This window comes from Lissotriton helveticus, chromosome 5_1, assembly GCF_964261635.1.
Source record: "Lissotriton helveticus chromosome 5_1, aLisHel1.1, whole genome shotgun sequence".
Classification (NCBI taxonomy): Eukaryota; Metazoa; Chordata; class Amphibia; order Caudata; family Salamandridae; genus Lissotriton; species Lissotriton helveticus.
In genome coordinates this window covers 1,731,244,389-1,731,259,804 of record NC_136065.1, presented here as the reverse complement: position 1 = coordinate 1,731,259,804, position 15,416 = coordinate 1,731,244,389, and the positions used below count along the sequence as shown (strand labels likewise).

At 44.3% G+C, this 15,416-nt stretch overlaps 1 protein-coding gene across 7 annotated transcripts in view; it reads right to left on the bottom strand.

The window, feature by feature from the left end:
- The window catches only part of LOC144753804 (uncharacterized), a 2,685,544-nt gene that overhangs the window by 2,014,860 nt on the left and 655,268 nt on the right, over positions 1-15,416 (bottom strand). The window lies entirely within an intron of this gene.

Here is a 15,416-nt window from a genome sequence, read left to right as displayed (position 1 = left end):
CTCGTGGGTTTGTCCACAGCATGTGACATGGTCTCTCATCCCATTCTCATCCAAAGCCGACACAACATCAGAATCCAAGGACACCCACTCCAATGGATCTGCTCCTTCCTTACTGAAAGGGCTCATTCAGTCAGCCTGGCACCGTACACCTGGGACCTCTTCTACAGAGTTCTGCAAGGATTCTCCCTAAGCCCAACCCTCTTCAAAGCATACATGATCCCATCCACCATCAACATCCTCTTCTACAGCAACAACACACAGCTCATTCCCTCCCTCACAGACAAGACCCACCAGTGCCCGGATCAAGTACAATGCCTGCATGACTAAATTCGCCCACTGGGATTGACCAACAGTCTAAAGCTGAACACAGACAATACAAGAAATCGTGATCTTCAGGAAAAGCACTTCACAGTGGGATCCCACCTAGTGGCCATCAGAGCAAGGACTGACAGCCACCCCCACCAATCTCGCCATGAACCTTGGGATTGTCATTGACAGCAAACTCCACATGACCTCCCAAGTCAATGCCATCACTCCTACATGCTTCCATACCCTGAAAATGCATACGAAGATTTTCAAATGGCTCTCAATCAGCACTCAGAATGTTGTCAAGCACGCCCTAGTCACGAGAAAGCTGGACTATGTGAAAATCTTCTATGTCCGGATCAATAAAAAACTCACAAGAAGGCTGAAAACCACTCAGAACTCGGCGGCTAGAATAATTCTTAACCTCTTGAGCCCCACCCGTATCACACCAGATTTGAATGACCTCCTCTGGCTCCCCATACACAAACAAACACAATTCAAACTCCTCACTCACACTTTTGAGGCACTATATTACACTGGCCCAGCATACCTCAACAATCGCATCTGCTGTCACATACCTTCCAAACACCTCTGCTCGTTAAGACTCCTACTTGCACACATCCCATGCAAACACAAAACCAGATCAGGTGGTCGAGCCTCCTCCTACATTGCTCCTAAAGAGTGGAACAAACTGCCTCTACATATAAGAGCATCTTCCTCACTTCTTATATTCCACAAGAAGCAGAAGGCCCGGCTTTACAAATAGTCGCACTAGGCTGAAGTGTTGCAGGGATTCTGGTCAGGAACAGAACCATGCTTAGGATCATAGAACATCAGCATTTAGGGACTGAGGGCCAGATGTATGACCCTAGTATATTTCAACTCGCAATTTGCACTCAATTGCGAGTCACAATTTACTACGTACAACAGTGTCAGAACAACTGATTGCGATTCTCAATAGGGTTGCAAACTTCGAGGCTTATTAATATTATTGAGGCATTTTCGACACGATTGGGAATGGCTGGCCCTCCCAGGGATGGTGGCCTGCTGGGATCAGCAGACCACCATATCTGGGACTGCTATTAAATAAAGCAGCTTTTTTTCCTTTTTTAAATGCAGCCCGTTTTCCCTAAAGGAAAACAGGCTGCATTTAAAAAAACTTCAAACAAAACGTTTTTGTTTAATTTTGTAAGGGCAGTTGACCGTAACAAATATTTTCACATGCATTTGCAAAGGGAAAGGGGTCCCCTGGGGACCCCTTTCCATTTGCTATTGCATTAACACCTACTTGAGGTAGGTAGTAATTTGCGAGTGTTTTGCGACCGCAATTGCGGTAGCGAATATACGTATATGTTAGAATACCTACGGACGGGGTTATCCCCACTGGACTACGAGTACGGAATGTGCCAACATTGTTCGTTGAACTGCGTAAATTTTTAGAATGATGGACGCATGTAAGTAACAGATGTTCAAGAGACTGGATGATTCTGATCATAGAAACTGCCAGAGAATTGGCGGCAGCTCTCTGTCTCGAGATAGAGGAATTGGAAGGGAAACTTAAGGGCAGTACAGCGCTAGAGGAAGCCAAACTCAAATTAGATATTTTGAATGCGGAACTACATGACTTTGAAGAATATATTTTAAAGAAAAAAACTGAAAAACTAAAGAAAGACATGAAGTGGTTCACACAAGAGAAGGCGTACCCATATCTAAGGGCCAATTATTATCAGGAGTGGAAAAGTGTTAATGAGCCCCAGATGCAGGGGCACAACAACAAGAGAAAAATCCTCACCTTTTCAGACACCAATTCATCCGAATCAGACGGAGAAGCTGCAGATAACTATGACCAATTTCAAGGACAGCGACCACAAAGAGGGAGAGGGAGAGACTACCAACAGTACCACCAGACACCACCTCCTTTTTTAGGGAGAGGCCGTGGACAGAACAGAACCCGTTTTACGAAAACAGACAGGCGAGGGTATCAGCAAATGGACCCTCAACCTCCTCAGATGTATATGAGGACCAGGAACAACCAATATTGGAGGTCTTAACAAATGCAAATAAAGGTGATACCATCCCCATTTTCAATCTGTCCACCTATAAAATGAGTCAGGATTAAACATCGATCCTAAGCAAAGGACTTTCCTTTGTGCCCAATACCTCTTGTAACAAATTTAAGCTCACCCACGACATCTTTTCCTTCTTTAGGAAGATTCGCTTAAAAAAATTCTTCTCGGATAGGGAAGCACCAGAGGAGGAAGAGAATCAATCAGGCTGCAAACCAAAGTCCACCTTCACTCCTACCCTGGAGATGGTAGGACCAGAAGTAGCCGTCTTCGAAAGATCTGTTTTGAATGAGATCCATAAGGTCACCAAATACACCTATAACAGCAAACCTAATCTTTCAAACCAGGAGAGAAAAGCCCTCCAGAAATTACTGGATGCTCCTAACCTGACCATAAAACCATGTGACAAGGGAGGTGGCATCATTCTGATGGGCACAGATAAATACGACAACAAGGTGATGGCGATGCTGGCAGTGGAAGACCACTATAGGCCAGCAAGGTCTGGGACCATCAATAAGCTGCAGAACCACATCAACAAGGTCATGCGTAAGGCACTGGATGATTCTGATATTTGTGAAAAAGAGTATCAGTTCCTGACCAAAGCCGATACCGTCACCCCAGCACTATATGGTGTGCCAAAAACACACAAAAATGTCCACGACCCACCCTTAAGACCCATAATATCCTCCATCAACTCGCTGACGGAACCATTGTCCAAATACATTGATGCGTTTCTATGCAAACTAATGACCCTGTATGAACCCTACATTAAAGATACAGGAGATGTAATTAACAAACTAGAACATGCTCCTTTTGACAACAGCTGTGACATCTTGGTGACCCTCGACATTGAGGCGTTATACACAAATATCCCGCAACCACAGGCAATAGAAGCGGTGAGATCCCTTCTAGGGAGGACACCTGGAGCTAGACCAGACACCTTCATAGTCGAATGTTTGGAGATTGTTCTGAAAAAGAACTTTTTTAGTTCAAGGGCAGCCTCCATCACCAGGTCAAAGGTACCAGCATGGGGGCATCTTGTGCCCCCAGTGTGCCAAACATATATATGGGCGAATACGAAATAAAAAACATCTTCAATGAAATGGCCCCGTTTTACAAGAATGTGCGGGAATGGCACAGATTCATCGACGATATTTTCTTTATTTGGCACGGAGATGCTGATGGCTCAATGCCAGCGACGACAATCTGAGATTCACCAGTCACAAGAGCACCACGGCCGTGGAGTTCCTGGACATAATTATCCGGGGAAGGGATGGAGAAATATCTGTGAACTTTTTTAGAAAGCCCACAGCAAAGAACACTATCCTGTCCCATGATAGCTACCACCCAAACTGCCAAAAGGATTCCATCCCCTTTGGTGAATTCCTACGAATTAGACGCAATTGCTCAAGCCTCAAGGATTATGAAACTAATGCGGAAGAACTCAAACAGAGATTGCTGCTCAGAGGCAATCCTAAACGTTTGATCCGTACTGCTTTCAAAAGAGCACGCTACTATAATCGGAATGCTCTATTAACAGGTGGCACCCGTCCAGCCAACGAGCGGATAGTGTGTGTCATCAACCACTCGGCGTTGAACTTCAAAATTAAAAAAATTCTAGATAAGAACTGGCACATACTGAATACAGACGAAGAACAGACCAGGATTCAGAAACCCATTATTGCATATCGTAGGAACAGGAACTTGAGAGATGCATTAGTTCAAACTAGGCCCAAACAGAATGTCAGAAACACTCAAAATACCATCGTTGGACCACCTATTCTAGGCAACCACAAATGTGGAACATGTATTGCATGTGATAAAGCGATCGTCACCCAGAAATGGGAATACCAGGGGAAGAGTGGCAAATTACGGGACTTTACCAACTGCAGAAGCTATAATCTAGTGTATCTGATTCTGTGTCCCTGCTCCAAAGGGTATGTTGGAGAAACAGGCCGAGAATTCAGGACACGTCTGAGTGAACTCAAATCAGCCATTAGAACAAAAAAGATCTTGTGCCCTATGCTGGCAGACTGCATTCAAGCGAAACATAATGAAAAAGAGCTGAGATGGCTAATTCTGGAAAAGATCAAAGCCATACCAGGAAAAAACATCACTGAGGTTCGCAAAAATCGGGAGACTTTTTGGATTTTCACATTAGACACAGTTAAAAGTGGTCTTAATGAGGAAATCATTTGGAATACGAGGTGAGGTATCCATTTCCCAGTACGCCTGCTGGCGCTGATAGGGGTACTGGCCACCGGTATCCTTCCGCCCATACCGAGTAGAAACTCAACTCGAGGTATAGCCAACATATCTTAGTGAAGCGGCAGATATTTCTATATACTCACGAGATATATTGCCATTTGCAAATCACATGAGCAGGTAGTATTAGCTCACTCGTGGCTACGCGCTACGCGTCATACCTTGACCTTTTAAGTTATGGACACCACTCCAACATGGCGCCGATATGCAAAGAGACCAGCAGGCTATTGCCGCACACCGTTTTCATGCCACACGCTCTGCTGACAACCGAGTAGAATGCCAAATTCGGGATCAGTCAATAAGTCTCAGCGAAGCGGTAGATAACTGTACACACTTATGCGATATATTGCTTTCTGTTAAACACATCAGCAGGTAGTCTCAGCTCGCATATGACAAAGCGCAACGGGTCATAGCCTGAGTTATTACGTTTTTGACACTACTCAAACATGGCGCCGACATGCAAACACACTCGCAGGCAATCGCCGCATACTGTTATCACGTCACACGCTCTATTGACAACAACTTGCCCAACCCCCTCCCACAGCGGCACCTTTAAAAGCTAGTAGTTGTTTGCCGTTTGCCATACCCCAATGGATAGAAGCAGAAGGAGACGGTAGCAGTGCGTGTCTTAGCGAGGTAAGTGAAAGGCGTACATGGGACTTGGACGGTTGTAAGCGTAGGAACATGCCGTGGCGCCTGCGGTATCCGTACAGGGAGATGGTGCCTCATTAGATCCGTGTGAGGTTCCCTGTATATTTGGGTAGGCGAAAACTTTTACAGTAAGGAAAGGGGAGGCAAGGCTTTTGTTGTTAAAATGACCCGCCCGCCATTAATTTGCACATGCCTGCGGGAGTCTTACTGCTTACGCCAACAGGCGCCCACCTTATTGTACCAAGCAAAGGGAGGAAGGGCAACTACCAAAATGACCCGTTCATGACTCCACTCAGTAGTAGTAGTTAGCGTACCTCTGGCACCCCCACTATGGAGACTGCCCAACACGCATTGGCTGCGCAGAGCGAGCCCGTACGGCGGGGGTCTTGGGCTTTGAGGAAAAATGCAAGTGCATTTCATCAAGTGTTGATACACCGAGGTGTTTGTCCGTACTAGCCTGTAGGAATGTTTTGCCTTAGAATCAGACATAGGCGAAGTATGCGCCTAACACCCAGAGTGCATTAGACTCGTATAGGAGCGCATCCATGGTCAAGACCACAACTGTATAAAGTATGCACTCCCTGAGAAGCCTGGCCCCCCAGTGGTAGGAAGCAGGCCTAAGGGGCACAGACCATCATGTTGCTAGACAGGCACCAAGCACGTGTATAGGAGGAGCAGTAACTTTTCCCTTTTCCTTGTAACTTGCAGGTTGACACTTTGAAAAACACAAACAACGCAGGCCATACAGCAGAAGACGGAACATTTGGGTAAGGGAGACCCCTTTGGGGATCCAGTACAGGTAGGCTTGTAATGTCATCAGCACTGCTAATTTTAATGTCGGCATCACCATACTGAGTAAGCAGCCAAACCCCAGATCCCTTAGGGTAGTTAAAAAACTAAGTGGATGGCATCCCTCTGTTTTGTTGACAGCTTACAGACGACACGTGCACATAAAGGGTAGAGTCCGTCAACCAGCATTGTCAGCAGAAGTGCGCCCAGACCATGGAATAAATGACAGCAAGAAGCAACACGAGATGTCTGGTAGTCCTTAAAATATAGGTAAAAGGTGACACTGATGGCCGTTTCTCCAAATCAGTCTATGCATGTGTAACATACGTGTGGGTTTGACCACAATGAAGAACCATGTCTTCTCTTATTTCCCCCTCTCTACAGCTCAGCCTGTAACAAATGCTAACCTAGTGTGACTACAAGAAACTGAATACTACTCCAACTGGTTGGGCAGTAGGGGACGCCAGCCCCGACACAGATATCCAGGTACTAAGATCTTGGAGTGCATTAGCATACGGGGTCTTGGCGAATGCAGCACAGGCAAAGCATCCCATCTCTCCGAGTTAGTGAACCAGCAGAGATAGGCACTAGGACTATGAGCATGTAATGAGTGTGCCCATTTGTGACCAGATCACCCGATTGTCTGGTTTTCTGACCGACAAAACTGATGAAACCTTGACACCGTTTTATCCCCATGATAGAAAAATAAAATCAAAAATAGAATGAGTCATTCTAATAAAATTGGAGAAGTCCCTTTCTGTCTCTGCCTCCTTCCCCCCTCCTCCCTCCCACTCCCCCCTGTCATATTCTCTCTCTCTCTTCACCCTTCACCTTTTGTCTTTATTCAGGCCACTCTGGGTTATGACTTCTAACTCATCTTCCTTAGTTGGTACCTCACTCCCCCCGTTCTTCTTTCTCTTCCTTTTCTCTTCGGTTTTCCTCTTCTTCTTGCTTCAACCTTTTCTCTTTCCTGTGTGGAGCTATTAGTGTGAAAGTTGACAAAATAGTTTCCCCCATATGAGAATACATAGAGCTTGGCACCTTTTGCTAATTTTAAACACTAAATAGTATATATAAGAGGAAAAACTTATTTTTTCATGGAGGGGCACTGCATAGCAATTGAGTAACGCTTTGCACTATTACGATTTTTCAGAACCCACTGTTCTTCCCCATCATCCAGCGCACAGTAGTTCTACAAAGTAACAGGTCCTGAAGAAGGTGGCAAAGAAAGAAAGAAAAGCCGCCGAAATGCGCCTTGACCAGTTTGAGTGTCGCACCCCTTTTATCCAGCACAGCATCGGAGGGTTGAGTTTTTCACCCCCTTGGTTCCACCTGTGTATGTAGTGTGGTATTGGGGTGCCGAATATGTGTGCAATGAATGATAGTGATGCGTATGTAGCGGAGCAAGAGTTGTGTATGTATGAGGGTGTTTGATAGTGTGGCTGGGTTCATGATTTTGTTTTTTTGTAAACAATGTATTTGTCATGTTAATTCTAAAACATCTATCGTGAATTTGTGAACTGACCTATTAATGTGTACAAATAACATGTAATGAAAATATTTTGTGATAACTAATTAAAAAAAATACAAATTTATAAAATAAAAAATGTGTAAATGAAACCTTGGCTTACTGAGTATTGTGCCCTTCATGTGAGCTGATTTAGCCACCTGTAAAAGAAATGTAGGTCTAGAGGGACACTATATTTTGATAGTTCTTATTGGTAGCGAAACAGTCATACATGGCTCATGAGTCGCTTTTAGGAAGGGAATGCCTCTTACTAATAGCGAGTCGCAAAACCTATTTTGCGAGTCGCTAATTGATCAGCGAGTCCCCAAATAGGTTTTGTACATGGGCCCAAGGTTTTTAGAGTGCGCAAACAGGTCTAAAACCTGTTTGCGCACACTAAAAACTGTCATACATCTGGCCCTGAGTCACCATACCACCTCAGTATCTATGAGCCCGAGTCGGACTAGTTATAGTGCCTCATTTGCCCTCTTAAAATTTCCAGAGAAACAAGTGAATTGATGCCCCAGAATACAACACTCTTGACCCTCTCAGGGATCGCGGTAACAGGACACACCCTTTCACTCTATCACTAGTACTTGTCCACACAAAGATAAACAATATACATTTATTTAAACTATTGTGTTCTAAGAGGCAGAATTTGTGCCACAATTGGACAACAAATGCATACAAAAAATATAATTAGCATGGTAAATCATATACTATAAAAAACCCTGTCATGTTGTAAAACAGACTAGCCAAAACCCCACCCTTCTACTGAAGCTAAACAATTATATATTTAAGATCTCTGGGATTAGTGGTGGACCTCATACCTTACTATACATAGGTGGATTTTCTACATCTCAGCTGACGCAGCACTCTTGCTTACGGACCTTCGTTCAGTGTGCGCTTTTTCAGAACTCCTGTCCTCAGTTAATTTACAAGATGTGTGTGCTCACAAACAGCAGCTGTATTCTCTTGTTATGTCTAAGTGCTAGTGTCTGAACAGTGAGAATAACAAGGGGCATTGTTGTGTGGACTTGTCTGGTGTCTTCAGACCAATTCCCAGGAAAAGATCAAAATACATAAAGATGTGAAAATGCAATGTGACAAAAAGGCAAACATGCCATGTAGTAACGTGTGCAAAATAAAAGTCGGCTACAACATGCATAGTTAGGCTAACGTAGGGAAAATGACAATGGGCCATGCAAGGAACAGACAAACCCACCCTTTGGTCAGGATAAAAGCACAATAAAAATCACTAAATAGTATGAATGTCCTTCTAAGATAAACAAGCTCAAAGCACAGCCTGCAAAAGTCGTATTCTAAAAACTTTTTTAAGAACGGAATTGTCAATTTGAAGAAATAATCAAATTATATTGCTAAGGAGAAATCTATCTTGTAACTCGCAAATTCAAAGGCCAGGGACTCCATAAAGGAGTCCGATTCAGCACAAGATGACTGATCAACAGCCCAAGTTCCAAAGAACAGACAAGATTCTCAGTCCCATACGATGCTGGAATAATTATCGGGCAACCTACATCCTAATTCCGTACGTAGGGATGGACACTTCCTAAATTGAATAGGGCATCAGCAAGGAAAAGTTCTTTAATTAGGTGAAACGCCAAGGTGCAACCGCGTCAGTGCTGCCAAGCCCTTGGACCACCCGCTGTGACTGTCCCCGCTTCAGTCGGAATATTGACAGCCGGAGCTTATGGGTGCACCCGACTTTGGCGTTTCACTAATTAAAGAACTTTTCTTTGCTGAGGCCCTATTCGATTTAGGAAGTGTCCATTCCTACTTACAGAATTAGGACCGTCTTCATCTGCCACACTTCTTATTTACGCCGACCTCCAATAAATCGAGCAATCCAGACTATTTACCTTGTGTGCCTGTCGGCACTGTCCAACAGCTGCTTTGCTGGTAGGCATTCCAGCACCCATCTCTGTGCTTGATGATATGTGTGGTCCTTACATGAAAAGGATCCACCATTGAAAAGAGCTGTGTTCACACACAGATATCCTTATGACGGCTTCCTGATGATGGCGTTTCGCCGAAATGCACATAGTAGTAACATCTTTAAGCCCTCCATAATATGTTGTATGGTTATTACTCATTTATGAATTACCATCAATGTCTATAGGGAACATTATGCCTAATTGTTAGCATTTAGTTGCGTTGTTAGCAACATTACATTGTATCAATATCATGATTCACTGTTTTATGGTATAGAAATAAATATCTACTACATTCACTAAAAAACAAGTTTTGGAATAGTTGGGTGGAAAGTCTTTAAACAACATTTTAGCATTTTTCTTAAATTGTATATTAAATAAATATTTTGCTACTTTAAATACAAAACAACTCAGATGTTGACATGTGTTGTACTACATCTATGACGAATGTATTGTTGGATTAAGTCATCATTGTATTGGTATATGCCTGTAATTTTAGTGTTGAATTATTTGCTCAAGATATGTTCTAAAGACTTACTGCTCTTTCCCTGCTCTTGGCAGGCTATCCGTATGCAGGGGACCCCTTTGTTCTTTAAAATAATCAGCTGCAGAAGACGCAATAGTAGAAACATTATTTCAGTCATGTTGTCGGTGGCGGACTCAGCCTCCCCCTCAACACCCCCCCCCCGCCCCAGCCACATATATTGTGTAGGAGCACGTACACCCCGTGGCATACTATTTAGAATTGGCTCCATGGTGTAATTTGACATGTTCGATGGAGCCAAAGCATTTGTCTTTAGACTCATGAAGCAGTGGCAAGATCACAGTTCTTATACCCTGTAAGCCAAGGACCGGGACAGGAGCACGGTAGGTTGGAATAAATTCCTTTTTAATCGCCACCTTCTCTCAAACCAGATCTCTAATTTTACGAAGCCAGCTGGTACTGTAGTCTGCACGTCTGCACTCAAAGAGAGAGCTTTGGGCAAGTATTTGCTTGATTTGAGGTTCACAGAACTTTTGTAGGTTATGTAAGACAGCACAATGGTTATTTACGTCAAAGGTTGCGGCAGCCGCCACAATGTCTGGACCTTTAAGGTCTGGAACATTAATCTTGATGCCAAAAGGTACTTCGTATGAGTTCCGCCCACCCGGAGAACTTTTAGGGAGGTTAATAAAAGCATGTTGAACCCCATAGAGGTAGTTCAAACAACCACACCCAGTACCTAATACTCTTGCTGTTAAGGAATGCTTTGAGGCACAGTATATTTTTTCCACAACAGAATTGCCCTCTGGCCTATATATAGAAGAAATATGCACCTGTACACCCAGAGACATCATCGAACCATGGTACGCTTTAAAAGCAAAAGCCAGACCATGTTCTGAATGGAAAGTACAACACGCATAAGTACAGACAAAGATCCAGTTTACGATCTCGATAGGTCTCCTGACGGGTACCAGAACGTGCAAATATGATTCTTGCCAATGTTTCCGAGTCGTCACTCACTCCGAACAACCAAGTACGAGAAGATCTCGGCCGCACTGACCGAATCGTTTCCAGAACCCAAACCTGTCTGACCGACACGTTCGCAGGCACATCGTGCCATGCAATGGAGCCGGATTCCGACCCAGCGAGTACAATGCACAATTCAGTCAGCTGTATTGCCTCAGTCTCAGCGAGATGAAATGGCTGTCAGAATCAGACTTCGGGAGGCCGTAGCAGCCCCCTTCACCCGGAGTCCTTCAAATTAGTCACGGAGGATGCCCATAGTGTAGTGTAGTTTCTATATTCCCAATAGGCTCTGCGCATTGGAATAATATATCCTATAGATGTGACGTAGGTCTTATGTCTACTAGGTCTCTATCGAATATATTAGAATTAATTGTGAGTGCCAGCTAGCTCAGAGGTCACTAGAAACTTTCTCGAGATCACAAGAAGGGATTTAGTTTCTGACAACCGCATAAACATGACAAATTTGTTTCCCCAAGATAAAACTGATCTTCAGAGTCGTGGAAACAATAGATAGATATTTCACTCGGGTCAATCGTGCATGCTTCGTTTCACCAGAGGTGCAGAGAAATAGAGAGACGGGCGTTTTCAATGAAAGGATTTATTGAACAGTCTTCTTTCTCAAGCATAAGAAATGAACTGCTACAATCATAAAACTGGTTGCAAAATATAATGCATACATTAAAAAGAGTAGGATAAAATAATACTGTAAGAGCATTGTATGGTTCCTAAACTATAGATAAATACATACATAAATAACAGAGGATAAAAGTACTCAACTGGTGCTTCTAAAATACGCCTACTCCGATGTACCTAACCTAAGCTTAGTACGAGGGAAGAAGTAAGTGAGGTGTAGCATAAATGTAGTATTCTTTGTCCAAGATCTCTCTTAGAGTCTAATCAGCTCCGTACCTTGATTTGGACTGAAGAAGGTCAGGCTGATGACTCGATTTCCCAACAACCCACAAGGGTAGATTGGAAACACTTGAGCTGGATTTCTCGGCAGGGGAAAACACAGCGTCTCTCTCAGTGTGTCTGCTGGATGGTCGGCTTCCTTCGGCACTTGCAGTAGCAGGGCGCGTCGGGCAAGTAGATAGTCGAACTGCTCCAAACCACCATGTGTTTGCTATGACAAGTGTGGGCATATTTATACCTTGAAAGTACCGAGTTTGACGTAAAGGTGGACATAATAACGTCATCAAAAAGTCTCAGTTCTTTGAAAACTCCATTAGTTCTTGGACAAGTCAGTATTCGATCAAGGGGAAGTCCCTAGCTGCTGAAGCCGAGTTTTCCAAGAAATCGTTGTAGATTTTCGGAACTAATGGAAGTAGCTCTGCCGTATTTGGACTGCATGAGCTATGTCTAAATATGGTAATGATTCTTATGCCTATATAAGGATATGGTGATTTATACCTATATATATCTGGCTGAAAATAAATGTGTTTTGATTAATCCCTTAATACCGCTTGCTTTTGATTCCACATCGTTGATGTTTATTGTTCAGGTAGATGAGGGTTAGCTGGGCATGACCCCTGTTATATATTTATACTTGTTCATACCTATATAAGGGCATGAATCGGGAAAATAACAATAGGGTCCTAAAATGTTATACAACAATAGGTCCCCCCGATCCATGCATGCACAGTGTGGCGGGCAACATGGGGTGCCCCCACAGGGTTTATGCTTTTCCCCACCCATCCTTTTTTGCCATGGGAGCATGTGTACATGTCGGTACATGGGCTCCCACAGAGTTCAATTGAAGTCCGAGCAAACCGAGTCCGTCAGCTTACAGCTGCATAGTACTCGTTCGGTCAGACTCGCACAGCGCGATTCGCCTGGCAAGCCCTCTGGATCAGAATCGTACTGAGGTCTTTCATAACATGCTCGTAATCTGACCTAAAGACTTGCAATTCTTTAATAACAGTTTGAACATCAGCCAAGCCCTGCAGCCAAATCCAAAGGAATCTAGAGCAAGAATCAATTACAACTATACTAAATTTAAAAGCAGTATCTGAAATCAGTGGACCACAATGATCCAGGTAAATGCAGCCAAAATGCTTGTTGGAAATGAAGAGGTGTGTCTGTGGAGGATGAGCCATGGTGGAGCTTTTAATTTGTTTACAAATTTCACAGGACATATTTTATGGCCTCTTGGTAAAAGCCCTACCACCAATAGCGTTGCTGTAGCAGCATACCATAGGCTGCCACTACTGCATGCACGGAAGCAACACCTTCATGTGCTGCTACATCAATTAAAACACACAAGATGATGGACGGAATGTTGCACAATGGCAAAACATTCACCCCCAGTCACAGATCTGGGTTTAATCCATCGTTATTTTGCTCACCAAGTCACCCCAGTTCAGACATGGTCGTATGCAAATTAGACTTGACCCTGTGCCTCATGGGAACAGTCCAGCCCGAACTGCCAAACCATGTCTTTCCTGGACCGGAATCAAGCATCCTAGGACCGATTTTTGGCTATCAGCCGTCTTCAGCCAGGATAGCTTGACTCCAGTGGCTTAGTGAGCAAGGGACCCACGTCTGGGCATACCCTTCCCACATAGGGTGAACAGCAAAACACACAAGATGATGGACGGAATGTTGCACAATGGCAAAACATTCACCCCCACTCACAGATCTGGGTTTAATCCATCGTTATTTTGTTCACCAAGCCACCCCAGTTCAGACATGGCCGTATGCAAATCAGACTTGACCCTGTGCCTCATGGGAACAGTCCAGCCCGAACTGCCAAGCCATGTCTTTCCTGGACCGGAATCAAGCATCCTAGGACCGGTTTCTGGCCATTCTGCATTTGTCACCCCGAGTGGGACGGGTATGCTCAAACGTGAGTCTCGTGCTCTTCAGGCCACTGGAATCAAGCTATCCTGCTGATGACGGCTGATAGCCAGAAACCGGTCCTAGGATGCTTGGTTCCGGTCCAGGAAAGACATGGCTTGGCAGTTTGGGCTGGACTGTTCCCATGAGGCACAGGGTCAAGACTGATTTGCATATGGCCATGTTTGAACTGGGGTGGTCTGGTGAGCAAAAAAACGATGGATTAAACCCAGATCTGTGACTGGGGGTGAATGTTCTGCCATTGTGCAACATTCCGTCCATCAATTGTTGTTTTTGCATTTGTCACCCCGAGTGGGACAGGTATGCTCAGACGTGAGTCCCGTGCTCTCCAGGCCACTGGAATTAAGCTATCCTGGCTGATGACGGCTGATAGCCAGAAACCAGTCCTAGGATGCTTGGTTCCGGTCCAGGAAAGACATGGCTTGGCAGTTTGTGCTGGTCTGTTCCCATGAGGCACAGGGTCAAGACTGATTTGCATATGGCCATGTCTGAACTGGGGTGGTCTGGTGAGCAAAATAACGATGGATTAAACCCAGATCTGTGACTGTGGGTGAATGTTCTGCCATTGTGCAACATTCTGTACATCAATTGTTGTTTTTGCTAAAATCAACTAAGGCATGTCTGCAGTCTTGATTGGGAATCAAGTAATCTCCAAACCGAGGAATAGTTACAAAAGGAACATCTGGTGATTTAAATGATAAGAGTATTTGGAAGGAAAACCCAGTGGTATAGGGGTGCCCTTTTTTAATGCATTCATGACAGCCAACATATCATTATCGATACCAGTTTTAGAGTGTGGAACTGCTGCTACTGTAGCTGTGGCCACTGCAGATTTGGCTACTTCATCAGCCAGAGATTTCTCTACAGCACGAACTCCAACACATTGATGAATCAGTGTATTTATTACATGAGTTTGTGGCAACTTATCTATAAGATCTGCCATTTTAACTGAAAGCAGTTTATGCTTGAAATTAAATGAATTCATACTTGTATAGTGCACCTATACCCTGAGGCGTCTTGGCGCTGTACGCATACCGCTGTGGAACCCTTCCTGGCTTTTCCCTGTGAAATGCCCACTCCTGGGCACACCTAAGGTGAAGCCAGGCATCCCAGCGCTGTTGGGGCCGTGGTGGAGATTAAGCAAGCTATTGCCCAGTGGGACCCATTATTAGAATAGGCACCGAGGCGAGAATTATCAGGTCCGAGGAAATTGAGCCCAAGACCCGCTGAGGCGGGAATTGAACCCTGTTCCCGGGACAGACCTCTGCCTCAGGGTCTGCCGCTCTAACCATTGAGCCACACTTCGCCACTTCTTGATTGTGTCACTCTTTGAATCCTTACATCCATTTTGTTGCCTATAATGTAAATTATCATTAAAGGACTGTACACAGTATTACGAATCATACACTGTAAGCCTGGGGCATTCAGGATCTGTATGTTCAAGTACAAAAGCAAAGCCTATAGTTCAGCCATCTGTACAGTGCTGTCAGTTTCCCAGAGACTGTGTACTAGTT